The sequence below is a fragment of the Protopterus annectens genome, chromosome 10.part0 (assembly GCF_019279795.1).
Source record: "Protopterus annectens isolate FY-2018-M chromosome 10.part0, PAN1.0, whole genome shotgun sequence".
Taxonomy (NCBI): domain Eukaryota; kingdom Metazoa; phylum Chordata; order Ceratodontiformes; family Protopteridae; genus Protopterus; species Protopterus annectens.
Genome location: NC_056744.1, coordinates 1,567,962,811 through 1,567,980,352, shown reverse-complemented (window position 1 = coordinate 1,567,980,352; position 17,542 = coordinate 1,567,962,811). Strand labels below are relative to the sequence as shown.

The window sequence follows — 17,542 nt, the reverse complement described above, 5'->3', positions numbered from 1 at the left end:
TACAACTCACCTGCCCCTATAAATTACTCAGGCACAATATACCTACTCTTAGCAGCCCTATCTCACCATGCTTTCAAAACCCTCATCCTTCTCCATTCAACTACTACTTCTTCTCAACATATCCTATATCTACTACATCACCCAGCCCTTTAACGCCAACCACTCACCATCCTTCCATATAACCAACCATCTTACCCCAGCAATCTTATACCCACATATCCCAATATCTCCCTGCCTATATCCTATAACAACCATCTACTCTTTCCCTATAAACTTATCACTCCTCATAAGTACCCTACCCCCTCAGTAACTAACAAACCCTCACAAATCTAATAAAGCTCAACCTAGATTCTAAGCAGTCCAAATACCTCTCCAACCTAATCCTACATGTAACTACCATTCTACTATCTGGAGATATACACCCTAACCCAGGCCTCCCCCATCTCCCCCTCTACAGATAAATCTATCCTACTTACCTCTTTTAACACTCAAAGTATAGCTAATAAAATCCCTAACCTCCATGCCTGGCTCACACATAATAAACCTGACATCCTGTCCATCTCTGAGACTTGGTTAAAACCCCATATAAAAGATTCTGAAATAACACCACCCAACTATTCTATCATTAGAAAAGATAAAACTCACAAAAAAGGGGGAGTAGCAGCTCTCCTATACTTATCCTCCTTATCAGTTACTCCCTATAACAAACCTACTCCCCACTTCAGTAATGCTGAATTACTCCTAGCACTACTCCAAGTTAATAAACACAAACACATATGCATAGCCTCCCTTTACATCCCACCTGGTGAGAATATTTCTACACTCTAGGACATCTTCTCCTGGCTTTCTAACAATATTAGCAATGAAACAATAATTCTGGGAGACATGAATATCAATTGGTCCTCCAATTCAGTCTCCCACAAACCCACTCTCTACAATTTCTCACAGCTAATCAACTCCAACCCGGCCCTCTAAAAACCTCTCTAGTGGTAGTACCCTAGACTGAATTTTAGTCTCTCACCCCCATTATTTCTCTGACAGTGGCACCCTTCCCGATCCCCTTAGTGACCACCTACCCACATTCACACAGACTTCCTTCACCCTTACATCTTACTCATAATTATATTACTATGCGCTACTAAAAAAAAACTTCAACCCCATTACCTTTTCTAACTCTCTAAAAGCAATAAACTGGAACACTAAAAACTCTACCCCTAGAAAACACAGTTGCCTACTTCAACTCATCTTTCCTAAACCTCTTAGACCATCATGTTCCCATAAAGAGAAAAAGAACCAAAATCAAAACTGCCCCTTGGCTTACCAAGAACACACTAGCAACCATGCGCCACAGAGATAAAGCCTGGGCACATTACCACAAAAATAAGAGTCCCCCCACCCATAATGACTACAAAACACTTGGAAACAAAGTCAAAACGCTTATTACTGATCGACAGAATTACTTCTCCATACTCCAAAACAACCATAAAAAACAAATCCTCAAAAATTCTGGAAAAGAATCTCCACCCACCTTAATCCCAGCAAAACAGATAACCCCAGCCCAGACCCTAATGCTCCAGACATAGATTTGGCTACACAATTTAACTCTTTTTCATTGATTCCATTTCCAAACTAACCTCATCCTTCAACACCACCACACCCTCCACTTCACCCCATCCTCCTCTAATAACACTACACCCCCCACTTCTGCTTCTCTGCTTCTCCTTTCATTTCTTCTCCATCACCACCACCCTCAAATATCCTCTCTTCCCAGTCTCCACCTTTCTCTTTGAACCCTATACCCACATCTACCATAAAAAACTCCTACAGAAATTGAAGCCATGCTCTAATGCTCCAGATAACATTCCTTCATACTTTCTTAGCATAGCTGCCAAAGCCATTGCCTACCCCATCAGCATTCTAATCAACCGCTCTATCCAAGAAAGTTTTGTACCCCAAATTTGGAAAAAGGCTTTTATCATACCTCTGCATAAAGGTGGCAACAATAACAATATCACTAATTTTCAATCTCCCATCTCTAAACTCCAAGAAAAGTTTATTTATTTATTTTTATTTTATTTTACATTTGTTGACTGGGCTAGTCCAACTGGATACATGTCCATTTTCAGTGGAGGCCCGGGGAGATGAGCTCCAAACTATGCTAACAAAATTACAAAGAATAAATGAAAAACTGAAATAGACAAAGACAGAAGACCAAAATACACATCAATAAAAATACATATACCTTTTCTTCATTGATTGAATTTCAGAAAGCCCCCCCCCCCCCCCCCCCATGTAAGCAGATGATTAGGTTAAAGGATAGACATTTGTCTTAGAGAAAAGTAGGAAAGGTAAGATGGATTTAGATGGTTATTGGGTATAAGGATTATACCCACTAGAAAAACAGAAAGAAATACACATAAAGGTTGAAATGCAGGTGCTTGGAATAGGGGGAATATTCTTATTTTATGTAATACATTGTAGTTTACAGGCACTAGAAGACAGGAGAAGATTAAAGCCAAAAAAAGCAACATTAGTAATTAGGTTTGGTTACTGAAAGATGGTGAAAACAGTAATGCTATACAGTTGGTTTTAATCTGGGTTAGTGCATGGGCAAAGCCACTGGGTTTTAAGGAGTAGTTTTATTTGATTCTTGAAGAGTGGTAATGACCAAAGTAATTGTAGATTGCTGGGAAGCCTGTTCCAGATTCTTCCTACTGAATTAGGGAAGAGGGAATCTCCTTGCTTTGTTCAAGGATTTCTGGATGGTTACTTGCAATTTATTTGCTGAGCGAAGGGTAGTCAGATTACTATAGGGAGAGATGAGGCTACTGAGAATAGGGGTGTTGGTGCGCTGATGTAATATGTTATGGGTGATACAACAACTTATCTGGTTTTGAAGTTCTAGCCAACCAATCTGTTTAAGGTGGTGGGTTTTAAATGGGGAGCCAGTGGCAAATCTGGTAGTGTTGTTATAGGTGGTTGCCAGTTTATTAAGGTTACTTTTGGAGAGATTGGTATAAATGGGGGAGGCATAAAGGAGGGTAGAGATAAGGTGATTATGGGCAATGATTGTTCTGGCTTCAGGGGTAAGAAAAGATTTTATACGATAGAGAGAGCCAAGTTTTCGGTTTACAGTTTTGATAGTCATGTTAATATGTGAATCAAAGTTAAGATGTTGATCAATTGTTATGCCTAATTGTTTGGTAGTTGGGTCTGGTGCAATGATAGTGCCGTTACTGGTCTTGACAGTGAGGTGAATAGGGGAAGATTTAAGTGTTGGGGTAAAAAGCAGTAGCTTAGTTTTTAGTAGGAGGCAACATTGTAGGAATCAATTTTCAACTGAGCTAAATACAGTTTGAGTAATGGGTTTGGAATTCAGGAGCAGAGGAGGCAGTACATACTAGAGTAGAATCATCTGCATATTGAATGCAAGTGGCATGAGGAATATTTAGATGTAGATCGTTAATGAATATAGAGAAGAGGAGAGGTCCTCTACAACTCCTACCCCAATATCATAGACAATCACCTACTAACTCCCACACAACATGGTTTTAGACCAGGTCACAGCACTATGACCACCCTCCTTTCCTTCCTAGAAACTGTGAATAAAGCCCGAGACTCTGGCCACATTGTATCTACCCTCCTACTTGACCTCTCTAAGGCCTTCAACACTATCTCTCATAATCTTCTTCTAACTAAACTCTCTAAGCTTAACCTAACCCCTTCCTCTCTGAACTGGTTCACCAGTTACTTATCCAACAGATATCAAGTAGTAAAATGGAAAAAAGCCACCTCCTCATTCCTTAACACCCCAACTGGAGTTCCCCAGGGATCCGTACTGGGTCCCCTCCTCTTCAATATATTTATAAACGATTTCCGCCACTCCATCCTTTTCACAAATACAATCCAATATGCAGATAATTCAACTATCTGTTCTGCCATCTCCATCCCTACACTCCTAAATCTTATACAAGACACGTTCTCAACCACCGAACAATGGATGAAAAAAAAAAAAAAAAAATCACCTAGCACTCAATGCCTCTAAAACCAAATTAATGGTATTTACCCCCGCTAAAGCCACCTCTTTCAATATAAGCACATTCTCTATTACTAGCCAAAACAACACCTCTCTTGAATTAGTATCAGAGGCCAAATTACTAGGAGTTCAAATTGACAATCAGCTTAAATTCAACTCCCACCTACAACTAAATATAAAAAAAAAAGCACCAAAAACTTGGCATGCTCTACCGACAAAATAGTTACCTCACCCCCTCCACTAAATTCACTATCACATTTCTCATCCCCTATCTCCTCTATGGAGCCCCAGTCTTAACTAACCTACAATCTTCCCTTAAAACACAACTCTCCTCTTGCTATAACAAAATTGCCAAGTTTGTCACAGCCATAAATCCTCCACCCACCACAGTATATCTCTCCACAAACTAAAATGGTTAGAACTATCCAATCATCTCACCTACACTCAACTTACTCTTGCACACAAGCTCATTTTCAACCCTCACTTTGTCCCTCCCTTTAAAATGCACCTCCCTGATAGACTAACAACCAAAACCTAATAGAATTGTATAAACCAACTCGTCCCCCAGGTAAAAATCTCCTATCCTATGGTCTAGCATGTCTCTGGAATTCCTACCACCATCCATCCGTACCACCTCAAACCACTTTTCATTCAAAAAATCTCTTCACTCACATCTAATATCCCAGTGGGAATGCTCCTGCTCCCACCCCACATAATCTCCTCCCCTCTTTATACTGGCAACATCCATTTCACTCACTCTCCCAACTCATACATCCTGCTATTGCATGTACTAAGCTAGTTACAATGAATGTATAATATGTAATGGCTTCTCAGTATTTATATTGTAATGTTTGTCACTAGTCTGTAGTGTTTGTAATGATTGTAACCTAAACCTTACTGTAATCTTGCTTGTTTTTGGAGCTTTTCTCCCCAGGACTCCATTGAAAATGGGTTCATCTTGGCCCAATGGACTATCCTGGTAAACCAACTGCAAATAAATTTTTATATATATATATATATATATATATATATATATATATATATATATACACATACATACATATATATATACATACATATATATACATACATATATATACATACATACATACATATATATATATATATATATATATATATATATATATATATATATATATATATATATATACATACATACATACATATACATGCGCGTGCGTGTGCGTGTGTGTGTGCATATTATATATTTTCCACTGTTGCCTTGTTTCAGGGCACTGCTCTGAGCATTTTACATGTAAAATTTAACTAAGAATGCAGTTAGTGTTTGTGTTACTTCGACTGCAATACATTTTTGAACTCTGAGACAGTGTGTGGAATTCACTGCCTGCAAGTCTTTAACAAATGTTAAATACTTAAAATTCACAGGTAAATACATTATAGTAAATCTTCCATTAATGGTAAAAGGTAGAGAGGTAGTTGATATTAACTGCTGTATATTTAAACCACTTATTTTTGTACTGTTTTAAATCTAGACAATTGTACCACACAATTACACGATGTTATAAGTAAAGCAAAAATGATCTAAATAAAAAAAAAATAACCAAAATAATAAATACAACTAAACAATGTAGCATAAGCATCACCACACATATGCTAAACACTTATTTTTATCCACTGGAGGCAAAGAGACAATCAAAATCATCCTGAATAATACACAACTAGCAAATCTTTCTGCATAATACACAGTGGCACAGAAAGAATAGTTGTGTAAAATCTTACCATAACCATAGATGTCCTTCTCTTCTAAGTTGCAGTATTCTTTACAAGATGGAATGACTGTATACTGTCTAGACATTGAGACTGCTTACAGCCAAGGCCTTTTACCACTGCAGACTATGTGGGATGTTGTATGTAGGCCTGGAGACAGGATAGGCCATAAAAGTGATGTCCGCATGTACCATCCTCAGAAATGAATGCCCCAGTAGGATCCTCAGAAATGAATGCCCCAGTAGGAACACCAGCTTAAGAAACAAACAAGGTAAACATGCATCCACAGAAAATATCATGAACTAGGGGGAAAGGTGAGAGGGATAGAAGACAAGGACATCTATGGTTATGGTAAGATTTTACACAAGTATCCCATGTCCTCCTATTCCTATGTTGCAGGATTCTTTACACGAGGCAGATTACCACAGCTCGTGAAGAAGAGAGGGAGGTGGAGGAAGAAGGAGCAGAGGCATGCTCTAGAAAGCCAAGAAGAATGGCTCTAACAAAGCCTGCTCTGGATCTAGAGAATGCCATCCAACTTGTAATGTTTATTAAAAGTGTGAACAGAAGTCCAAGTGGATGCTTCCAAAATAGTAGTACCCAAACCCTTGAAAAAAGCACCAGAAGAGGCTACAGCTCTTGTGAAGTGAGCCTTAACAGGGCAAGAGAGACTTTTTTCCAAGAAAAACACGAAACGAAATTACCTCAGAAATCAAAGTAGAAATTTTCTGCTTGGAACAGGACTTCCCCTGGGATTAAAGGACAAAAAGCTGATCAGATTCCCTTATAGCCTTAGTTTTAGGTCCAATAAAATCAGAGTTGTCTATGCACATCCAAGGTATGTAGAACCCTCTCACTAGGAGACTGTGGAGAGGGGAAAAAGGTGGGCAAATTAATCGACTAAGTGAAAACTCATTCACAACCATGGGCATAAAGGAAGGATTGGTATGCAAAGAAACCCTATCCTTATGCAAGGCTTGGAAAGGCCAAAGCCTGAAGCTCAGACACCCTTCTGACAGAGGTGGTGATGAGTAATAGCAGTCATCTCAATGCTGCAAGGAGCCGTGGCTGCAGGTACAAAAGGAACCACAGTGAACGTTTCTAGAACATAATTTAGATCCCAAGGAAGGGGAACAGGTTTCCTGTGATGCTTAATGTGAAGGACGCCTTTTAAGAAAAGTTTTACTACTCTTGAGGCCAATGGAAGAGACAAAAGCAAACAGGCAGAAATGGCTGACAAATGAACTTTAACAGACGAATAAGACAAGCCAGCCTTCAGCAGTTCACAAAAGTAGGATAGAACCAAAGGAATGTCAACGGATAGTGGTGGGTCTAGGTTACGAGAGACAATAGATGGAAAACAGCTTCCATTTTGATAAGTAGGATTTACTGGTATTGGGTTTCATGGCCACCTGCAGAACCCTAACCACATCTTCAGAAAATATGCATCTGAAAGGAATCAAAATTCATCACCCACAATGTTAGATATAGAGTTAACAGATGTGGGTGTATGAGAGATCCCTTGTCTCGTGTAAGAAGATCCACCCTGTGAAGTAACTTGTGATGATTGCCCTAGGCTAAACGCAGAAGTGGGAACTAGTCGGCCATAGTGGTGCAGTGATTAGCATTGTCGCCTCACAGCAAGAGTTCTCCAGTTTGATTCTCTGCTGGAGCACCTTCTGTGCAGAGTCTACATGTCCTCCCTGCGGTCAAATGAGTTTTAAAGGTAGGTGTGTGTGTGTGTGTGTGTGTGTGTGTGTGTGTGTGTGTGTGTGTGTGTGTGTGTGTGTGTGTGTGTGTGTGTGTCTTCTGTGATGGCTGGGCACAGGGCTGGCAATCTAACACTGTAAAAACACCACTGCCAGTCAATCTGTGGACCAGTGATCTGCTGTGGCGACCTCTAATGGGAGAAGCTGAAAGACAGTTAAATGCAGAAGAGGGAACCAGTTCTGTCTTAGCCAAAAGGGAGGGTCACCAGTAAAATTTTTGGTTTGCCCTGCTGAATCTTCAGCAAGACTTTCTGAATGAGAGGTAAAGGGGGGAATGAGAGGGAAACAGGGTGGGAGGGGGAGAAAGTATGTACAGAAACATCCCCTTCCAAGAAATTAAAAGGGCATCCACATTCCAGACCAGAGGACATGGGACTCTGACACAAAATTTTGGAAAATTGTGGAAGTTGTCTGTTCAAATGGGAGGCAAAGAGATTGACTTGAGGTATACCCCACCAGTGGAGAATGTTCAGAAACACATTCCTGTGAAGTATCCATTTGTGGGATTGAGTCATGGACCCAAGTGGGTCTGCCACTACATTCTGATTGCAGGAGATGTACACTGCCTGTAGAGTGACCTGGCACTGATTTGCCAACTCCCACACCATGAGAGCTAACCTGCACAGAAGATATGATTTTGCCCCCCCCCATTTGTTTACATACCAAAGTACTGTGGTGCTGTCTGTAAACAGTCTTAGGGGTCCTGGACATGAGTATGGAAAGCCTGAAGAGCCAGCAAAAGACTTCTCATTTCTTTTATATTTACATGTTCTTGCCTTTGAGAAGGGAGCCACAGGCTTTGAACCTTTAAGTTTGCAAAGGCTGCCACCCAACCATGTCTGGGGATTCTGAACAGGACATGAGTAGAAACAGTAACATGAAAAGGAAGACCCAATTTAGTGAAAACTGCTGAATCCACCAATGTAGCTCTCTTTAGACAAGGAAGGAGGAGGACAAACTACAATGGGTGCAGATGCGTCCTCCAAACTGATTTTAGGAACCACTGACATTTCCTCATGTGCAGTTTGGCCACAGGCAACACGGGGCTAGTGGACGCTATAAATCTCAGCAGTTTGAGAAACTTCAGGGCTGTCAGAGTGCAATGGCAGAAAGTTTGGGAAATAGTTGATTAGAGAAAAAACTTTTTGAGGTAGGGAAGACAACATTAGGTCAATCTACATCCTGCTCCCCAGGAAGACATCTTCCTGGGAAGAGATGAGGAGGGATTTGTTTGACATTTATTGTGAATCTTTGCAGAAGGGAAAATGATTAAGAGAGGATGCTGTTGCAATGTCTCTGGAAGTGATGTCTGGAGCAGCAGGTCATCTATATAAGGGAAGATCTGTACACTCTGGGCTCTGAAAAATGCAATGACAGGAGCCAAGCATTTTGTAAATACCCTTGGTGCCATAGACAGACCAAAGGACAAAGCAGAGAACTGAAAATGTGAGAAAGCAACAGAAAAATGCAGACATTTCCTGTGCAGGGAATGAATGGGAATATGAGGATAGGCTTCCTTGATATCCTGGGAGGTCAGAAAAGCCTGTGGAAGGATGAGAGGAAATAAAGTCTTTAGAGAGAGCATGCAAAAGGTTGGAACCTTTAGGAAAGTGTTAAAGTCCAGAATAGGTCTCCCAAGGGCCATCTTTCCTGGGTACAAGAAACCTCCTGGAATAGAAACCTCTACCCCTTAGGGGCAGTGAAACTTCTTGTATAGTTCCCTAGGACTTACTCCTGAAGCACCTCTGGAAAAAAAAAACAGAGCTGGTCTCATGGTGCTTGAGTAATTCCATAAAGAAAGAGAGAGTTTTCCAGACCATAAAGTACCCTTTATGTACAATGGAAAGGACCCAAGAATCTTGAGTTGTGTGTTCCAGGCTGGGAGAGACAGGGAAAGACGGTGAGAAAGGGTGATATGCGAGAGGCATTGGTGGTAGTCACAGACTAGCTGAATTGTCAGGAAAGGGCTACTTCTGGGAAGGTGCAGACTGAGAAGTCTTAGAAGCAGGAGTTTTCCTAGCTGTCCTCTTACCTTTATCAGGAAGAGTGTGAGATTGTTTCCTAAAAAAAAAAAGCAGTTTTAACTGGATAATTCCTTTGAAATTTAGGAAATGGAGAGACAAAAATGTGCCTTCAATCCTGTTACTCCTTCCCTTTCTCCTGCAGTGACTTGAACAATTTAGCTGTAGCAGTTTTAAAAAGGCATTACTGTCCAAAGAGGCATCTATAACCTTAGCCTTGAATTCATCAGGGAGTGCTTGAAGCCTCAACCAAGAATACCTCAAGACAGAGCCTGAGGCAGCAGCTCTAGAAAATGCCTCATCTGCGTCATACCTGCATTTAGTGGAATGACAGGCCACCTAAGAAGCCCCCAGAATACAGCAGAGCCGAGACATAAACTTCTCTCTCAGGCTACACAGCTTCTCTGTGACCTTCCAGATTCAGATGAGCTAAAGCGTACTTAGTCATATGGGCCTGGTAGTTGATAGCAAGAAAAGCCACGGTAGCTGAGGTGTACACCTTTTTCCCCCCAACCTTTCCATAATTCTATTCTTTAGGGAGTAGTGTAGGGGATAGCAAAGGTCTGAATGGTTCATCAGTAGCCACAGAAATCACAACTGGATCAGCAGAAGGGCATTTGTAAAGAAATGTACAGTCCTCAGGAACTTTGTAAAGCCTGTTCTTTTAGGGGCAGGAGGTTGAGTATCCTGAACCTCTGATGCATAAGTGAAGGCACCAAGAAAAGCTGGTAAAACAGGAGGCACAGTGGATGTTAAGGACGGTCCATTTGAAGTAAATCACTATCTTTTCTGCACCTCAGACATCTAAGAGCAGTCCCATTTGAAGTAGTCCCTCATACATGCAGGAGACTCAGTGTTATTAGATTATTTCTCAGGGGAAGCATGGAACCAAAGGAGATGTAATCTGGGTAGAGTAAGCCAAGGATCCATCCTCTGAGGAATTGTCCTCATAAGAAAGAACCGGTTCCTTAACCCTTTTGTGGGGGGAAGAAGTACAAGGGGAGACTCCTGAGGGAGGCTTTAAGGCCATGAAGGCATTAAAAACAGGCCTTGAGAAAAGGCCTGTCAGAAAGACTATGAATCTTGAGGAACAGAAACATGTTTAGTTTTCTGATTCTTAAGGTGAACATCTGATTTGTGTAAGGTGGAGGGGCCTAACGTAGGAATACTCAGTGCACCCATCATCAGTACATCTTCCCAGATTAGGATCGGTTGGATACACCACGGTCCTTCTGAAGCAATGAGCCTAGGTTCCCCTATCCACCTGATGTGGATGTCTGCAAAGCCTGAGAGGACATACCAGTAGCTGAATCTCTGACAGCCTCCAAAGTGGTACACACCAAGGAATCAGAGCCAATATCCAAACGGACATCTAAGGCCTTCACTGGCCTCAAGAGTGACATCCGGAAAGGGAGGTGCAGCCGAAGTAACAGGCTTGAGTTTCTTAGCTTTCTTTGCAGGCTATGCAGAAGGCCCTGATGTACTCTCCATAAAATCTCATGCTAATCTCTTAAACCTCTGAGTTTCAAGGCAAATACCAACAGAAGAAAGGTGGCTCCATAGGGTCTTCAGAACAAGCACCTGACAGATAGGGCAAGACTTATAGTCATGGTTAGGCCCTAAGCAGAAAAGACACACTGATCGTGTCTTATGTGGGATTTGTCTGCCACACTGGCACTTGCCCTTTTTTAGACGACATGTAACCTCATACAAAGCAGCAGCAAAAGGTAAAAAAAGAAAACCTCAATGGGGCACTTATCTGAATCTTGTACACCAGAACAACTCGGGTGAGCAGACCAGTGGTCAAAGATGGCATTTGGACTGGCGGTAGAGAAATTCTGAGGATGGTATGTGTGAACATCACTTTTACGGCCTACACTGTTTGCAGGCCTATGTGGAATGTACCATGTACCCTGCAGAAGTAAAGGGTTTTGTATACTGGCTGGATATCGGGATAGCTTATGGCAGTCATCTAATCATGTAAAGAATACTGCAACATAGGAATAAGACATCTACAAATTATAAATCTGCCTAGCAAGCTCCAGCCAAAGTTTAACAGTTCCATGGCAGTAAATATTTCAAATAACCACACTGTCAAAGTGCCTATGGAATGCAACAACAATCACATAAGGTCATACAGCGGCAGCCCTGAAATGGCACCACTGGAGCCCTGTTGTAGAATGTGTTTCATTAGGTCCAGACAAAACGGGTCACTATACAGGGTCTACTTCACGTCATTGGCTGACAATACTGAGTCTGATATTGTCGGCATGACAATATCGAAAGTGAAGAACATTGTGCAAGTAAACAGAAATCTCCGAAAGGGGAGATTTCCATTTACCTCAATGTAGTGAGGCCGCGGAGTTGGTATATTTAAGTGGGAGGGTGCAGGGGGGCTTGACTCCCGCCTACACCATTTAATTTTTTTTTTTTTATATATTGCACGTTATTCGAAGTTTTACTTGATCAATAAAGTTCGACCTTTATTGATTTGATTAAGTAAACTTTCGATAACGTGATACAGACGCACTATATAATGTATAAAAGTTGTCAAGAAGTAATGCTGCAGCATATCAAATCACTGGCATACCCAGAGATGAGCAAGTCCAAATAACTACATAATGACCATCAATGTAAAATATGTTTCATTACTAGAGAGTACAACACACAGTAATGCACAAGGTTAACTGATGTCCTCTGGCAGCCAAATGCTGCCAGTTTTGCAGCAATTTCTTTCTTGTCTAACAATACAAAGTCAGTTCTGCAACTTTACAACACTGTGTGATATAATGGACCACATTTGTTACAGGCATATAGGACAAGTGATTGAAAATGTATTTACTTATAAAAACTAGTCTGAAGTCCCTGTGCATTAAGGCAAGCACCATTTTCTTAGGAGATTTCAACTACCTATCAACTGAGAGAATTGTACATCCTCAAAGATGTATAATCAGAAATTTCTGGACTTCATCAATACATACTCTTTGGACCAATTAGTTTGCACCTCAATTAGAGGTGATACAATCCAGGACTTGGTCCCTCCCAACATGGTTTGCTCACCACTAATTGTACCCCCCCCCGCAAGTCAAATCAGGCCACAAATCAATCACCATAAGACTGAAGCTGGAAGCTTCTTCCTATACCATGGTATTTAGAGATTATGCCAAGACTAATTTCATAAACCTGAGTAAAGATGTGGATAAATTCAAAACTTCCTTCCATCTTTACTACCCCACTGCTTATGCAGAATCCTTTACTGCCAAATTCTATGCACATGTAAATAGCTGCACAGAAGCATGCCCTCCTCAGAAGTAAATACAATGCCACATATAAAAATAAATTCCTATTAAACAAGCTCTAAAAAAATTCACTGCACACAAAATAAATTAAACTCTCAAGATACTAGTATTTATCTTGCTAAACTTAACAAGGAACTCCAACCCTGATCAAATCAGCCAAAGCCAGACAGGAGTTAAAACAGCCACCCAAGTAAAGGAAAACCACAAAACCTTCTTTAACTATGTTAGAATTGCTCAGAAACAATGCCCAACACTGCAGAGAGCTAATAGTAATGATATCACATACACAGACCCGGAGACAGAGCCAATCTACTAGCAGACAAATGCACTCCCTCATATATTCCCAGATCACATACTCACATCTATGCCCCCCCTTCAAATATTGCAAGAACAAGTCCTCAAAAGGGCAAGGATACTACTTCTGTGGGGCTGCTGGAAACACGTCAGTCAGATCCCTACACATGTTAATCAGTATCATTCTTAAAACAGGCTTCTTGATGGATGAATGGAGGACAGCAGTAGTTATCACCGTGCACAAAGGTGGAGCATCAATGGGCCTGGGTAATTACAGAGCCATAACCCTAACCAGCCTCATCTGCAAAGCCATGGAAATGATTATTATGGAATTAATAAATCAGCACATAGAGTAATTTTAAAATCAATCAGTCCAAGCCAATTTGCATTCACCAAGTGCAAATTCTACCTACGTAACCTAGATGACATCTTCAGGAAGGTTACTGAAGCAATGAATGAAGGGAAATCAGTGAACACCACATATTTAGATTTTTCAGAAGCATTCATTACCAACAGACACTTTGTTATCATAGATAAACTCTCTAGCTAAATGTAAATCCCTATGTAACTCATTAGATAGCATACTGACTCACAAACAGAAATCAGGAAATTGTGGTTGGTGGCTCTACCTCAAAAGATCTCACACTATTAGTGTACCAAAGGGTTCAGTCCTTGGGTCACTCCTCTTTGACATTTACTTCCTGGAGGTCAAAACAAATGTTAAGGGTTTACAGCTGAGCAAGTTTGCAGATAACTGTAAACTTGGTGCTATCAAACTCCCAAGAAAACCAAGGTACTCCAGGAGAGCTTTTACCAAACTATCTATGGCCTTTGATACAGTGTCACACACTAAGCTAGTAAACCAACTATCAACACTAGGTTGCTCCCCTAAATCCGTCAGCTGGTTTACCTCCTACTTACAAAACAGAGAACAATCTGTAAAATGGTTAAACGCACAATCCCAGTACCAACCTAACAATATAGGAGTACCACAGGGATCCATTTTAGGACCACTACTGTTCAATGTCTTCATCAACGACCTGCATAAAGTCCCCCTAATCCAGAATATCATCCAATACGCTGATGATTCAACACTTATCCACCTCTAAATCTTTCTCAAACCTACTCACACTTACACAACAGGCTTTTACCTCTGTCAAATCATTGTTTATTAGTGCACAATTGTTGCTAAACCCCAAAAAACTAAACTTTTACTTTTCTCAACAAAACCACCCAACACTGACTTTAAAATCCTGGCTAATGATGGCACAGAAACTGAGCTAGTGAAAACAGCCAAATTGCTAGGTATAACAGATGATAAACTCGCATACGAGCAACACATCCTAACTGCAATCAAGAAAACCCATTTCAAAGTGGGTAAACTATACCGCCACAAACTCTACCTGGATAAATACACCAAAGTAAAACTAGCCAATACCCTACTCATCCCCTCCATTTTATATGGAGGTGCCATTTTTTCACTAACCTGCATACAGCCCTTAGTAATAACTTACAATCATGTTACAACAAAATAGCCAAATTCGCCTCCAGAAAACCTTACCGCTCCCATCACTGCTAAGCTATCACTGAACTAAGATGGCTACAGTTTTCCCACCATCTACAACACACCCAACTAAACTTAGCCCTCAAAACTAATTTCTAAACCAAATGACTGCCCTGCCCTTAACTCAATCCTACAAACATACACCCCCACTAGAACACTAAGATCCTCCTGTAAACTGATGCTCACAGTAACCAAAGCCAACAAAAGAGCAGGACAATGTCTGTTCTCCCATACTATAGCTAAGCTATGGAATAACCTTCCATCTGAAATAACCCAGATTGATCACCCAAAAAATTTTAAGGCAGCCCTAAAAAAAAAAAAAAAAAATCACATTATCTAGACAATCCATCCTGCACCTGCCTTACAAACAAAAACAAACCTCCTTAAACCTACTCCACCAAATACTACATTGACAAAACTTTAGCAAAAACCCAGTTATGCACATTTATTAGCATATTCTTACTATATAGGAGACTTGAATCTCAAAGATTGAAATGATGTAACACTACTATTCAATTGTAAACTTCTTGTTCTATTGTTTCACCTGTCATATCTTTAATGTTGTATATATATTCTATGTTATTTCCTGTCATATCAGTAACATTTTCTCTTTGTGTTTAATTATTGTCTCATTTGTATTTTGCTTGTGGAGCTTTTCTCCCCTGGGCCTCCACTGAAAATGGGTCCCTGGCCCAGTGGACTTTCCCGGTCAACAAATGTTAATAAATAAATAAATACTAGTTGGTGTCAAAACCATGGACTAAAAAGTACAGTTTTGTACCTACCATAAATGTAGATGTTCGAGGATCCACATTGCTGCAGTCCTAACTATTGGGTAGTCCGCTGTCCAGTCGGCCCGAATACCAAAGTATATGGCTGACGTCGGTCACGTCGCATTAGACTGACGTCAGTACGTCAGGGTACTAATGCGCATGACCGACGTCATATCCTCAGTCTTTTCTTGCCCCAGATGTCAGAAGACCCTAAAAAGACAAGGCCAAAACCAAAACATACCAAACATACCTGCACCAAAAATATATACAATATATACAAAGGTACCAGAATATAATCTCACCTACACAACCACCCCTAAACACAGAGGGGAAGGAGGGAGGTAAATTGGACTGCAGCAATGTGGATCCTCGAACATCTACATTTATGGTAGGTACAAAACTGTACTATGTTCTTCATTCCACATTGCTGCAGTCCTAACTATTGGGTAGAATCCCAAAGCAGAGGTAAGGGAGGCTGGCAAATCATAAGGAAGCAGGAGCTGATAACATGCCTTGCAAAATAGCTGTGGCAAAACCAGCCCTAGACTTAGAGTAGAGAGGAAGGTGGTAATGCTTAGAGAAAGTATGCACTGAACTCCAAGTAGCTGCCTCCAAAATATCCTTAGTTGCCACCCCCCTTAGAAATGCTGTTGAAGTGGCAGTAGCCCTAGTGGAATGAGGCCTAATCCCAGCTGGAATCTCTTTGCCATGATGGGAATAACAAAATGCAATGCAAAACCCAATCCACCTAGAAATAGTTTGTTTTGACACAGGCTTGCCATGCGAACTCAAAGCAAAAGAAACAACTGCTGAGACTGCCTAAAATCCTTAGTCCTGCTTAAATAATAACGCAATTGCCTGTGTACATCTAAAGTGTGCAAAATCTTTTCCCCTTTATTTTGGGGATCTGCATAGAAAGTAGGCAAATGAATAGTTTGGTTTAAAGCCACACTAGAAACCACCTTAGGCATAAAGGAAGGATTAGTACGTAATGATACCCTATCCTTATGAAAAATCAAAAGGCTCAACCGCCATAAGGGCCTGTAACTCAGAAACCCTTCTTGCAGAAGTAATGGCCAACAAAAAAGCAGTCTTCCATGACAAGTATTGCAGGTCAGCAGTAGCTGCAGGCTCAAAAGGTTGTAGAGTAAGTTTGTCCAACACAAAATTGAGATCCCAAGCAGGAGTAGGAGCTCTACGGGGGTCTTATATTCTTTGCCCCCTAAGAAATTGCTTGAATAAAGGATGTGAAAACAATGGTGGGTCACAATCATAGTGAGCTGAAATTGCTGCAGCATGAATCTTAATGGAAGAGAAAGACAAACCTTTGTCCAATAACTCAGTAAGATATTGAAGAGCCACACTCAAATTAGGCTCCGAAATCTCCAAATTCTGTGCTGCAGTCCAAAATAAAAATCTCTTCCATTTTTCTGCATACACTTTCCTTGTACTAGGTCTTCTGGCTTCCATAATCACATTTAAAACTTGTTGAGGAAGTTGAGACCTGCTGTCTTTCAAAACAGAATATGCCAGGCTGTTAGATGAAGAGTGTGAAGCTTGACATTGAGCAGATGACCGTCCCTCTGAGACAATAGGTGTGGAATCAAGGGTAAAGGCCATGGAGGCTTCCTTACCAGACTCCTCAGTAATGGGTACCAGTGCTGCGAGGCCAATCTGGAGCTATTAAAATCATCCTTGGCTTGTCTTGTCTGACCTTTAGAAGCACCTTTGGGAGAAGAGGCAGAGGTGGAAAAGCATACACATGAAGATTTTTCCAACTGAAAGAAAGAGCATCCACTTTCCAAGCTGTGTGATGAAATCCCTTCGTGCAAAACTTTGGCAGCTGGTGGTTTAGTGGAGAAGCGAACAGATCTATGTCTGGAGTTCCCCATGACACTGTCAATTTTTGAAATACATGAAGATCCAGTTTCCACTCGTGGGGATCCATGATTTGTCTGCTTAACACATCTGCTAAGGAGTTCTGTGCTCCCGGCAGAAACCTTGCCTGAAGAGTTAGTTGCAAGCTGAGCGCAGTCT

At 40.9% G+C, this 17,542-nt stretch overlaps 1 protein-coding gene across 1 annotated transcript in view; it reads right to left on the bottom strand.

Moving 5' to 3' along the window:
- LOC122813740 (serine protease 33-like) overlaps positions 1-17,542 on the bottom strand; it is a gene marked incomplete in the record, with an annotated part of 258,580 nt that overhangs the window by 37,013 nt on the left and 204,025 nt on the right.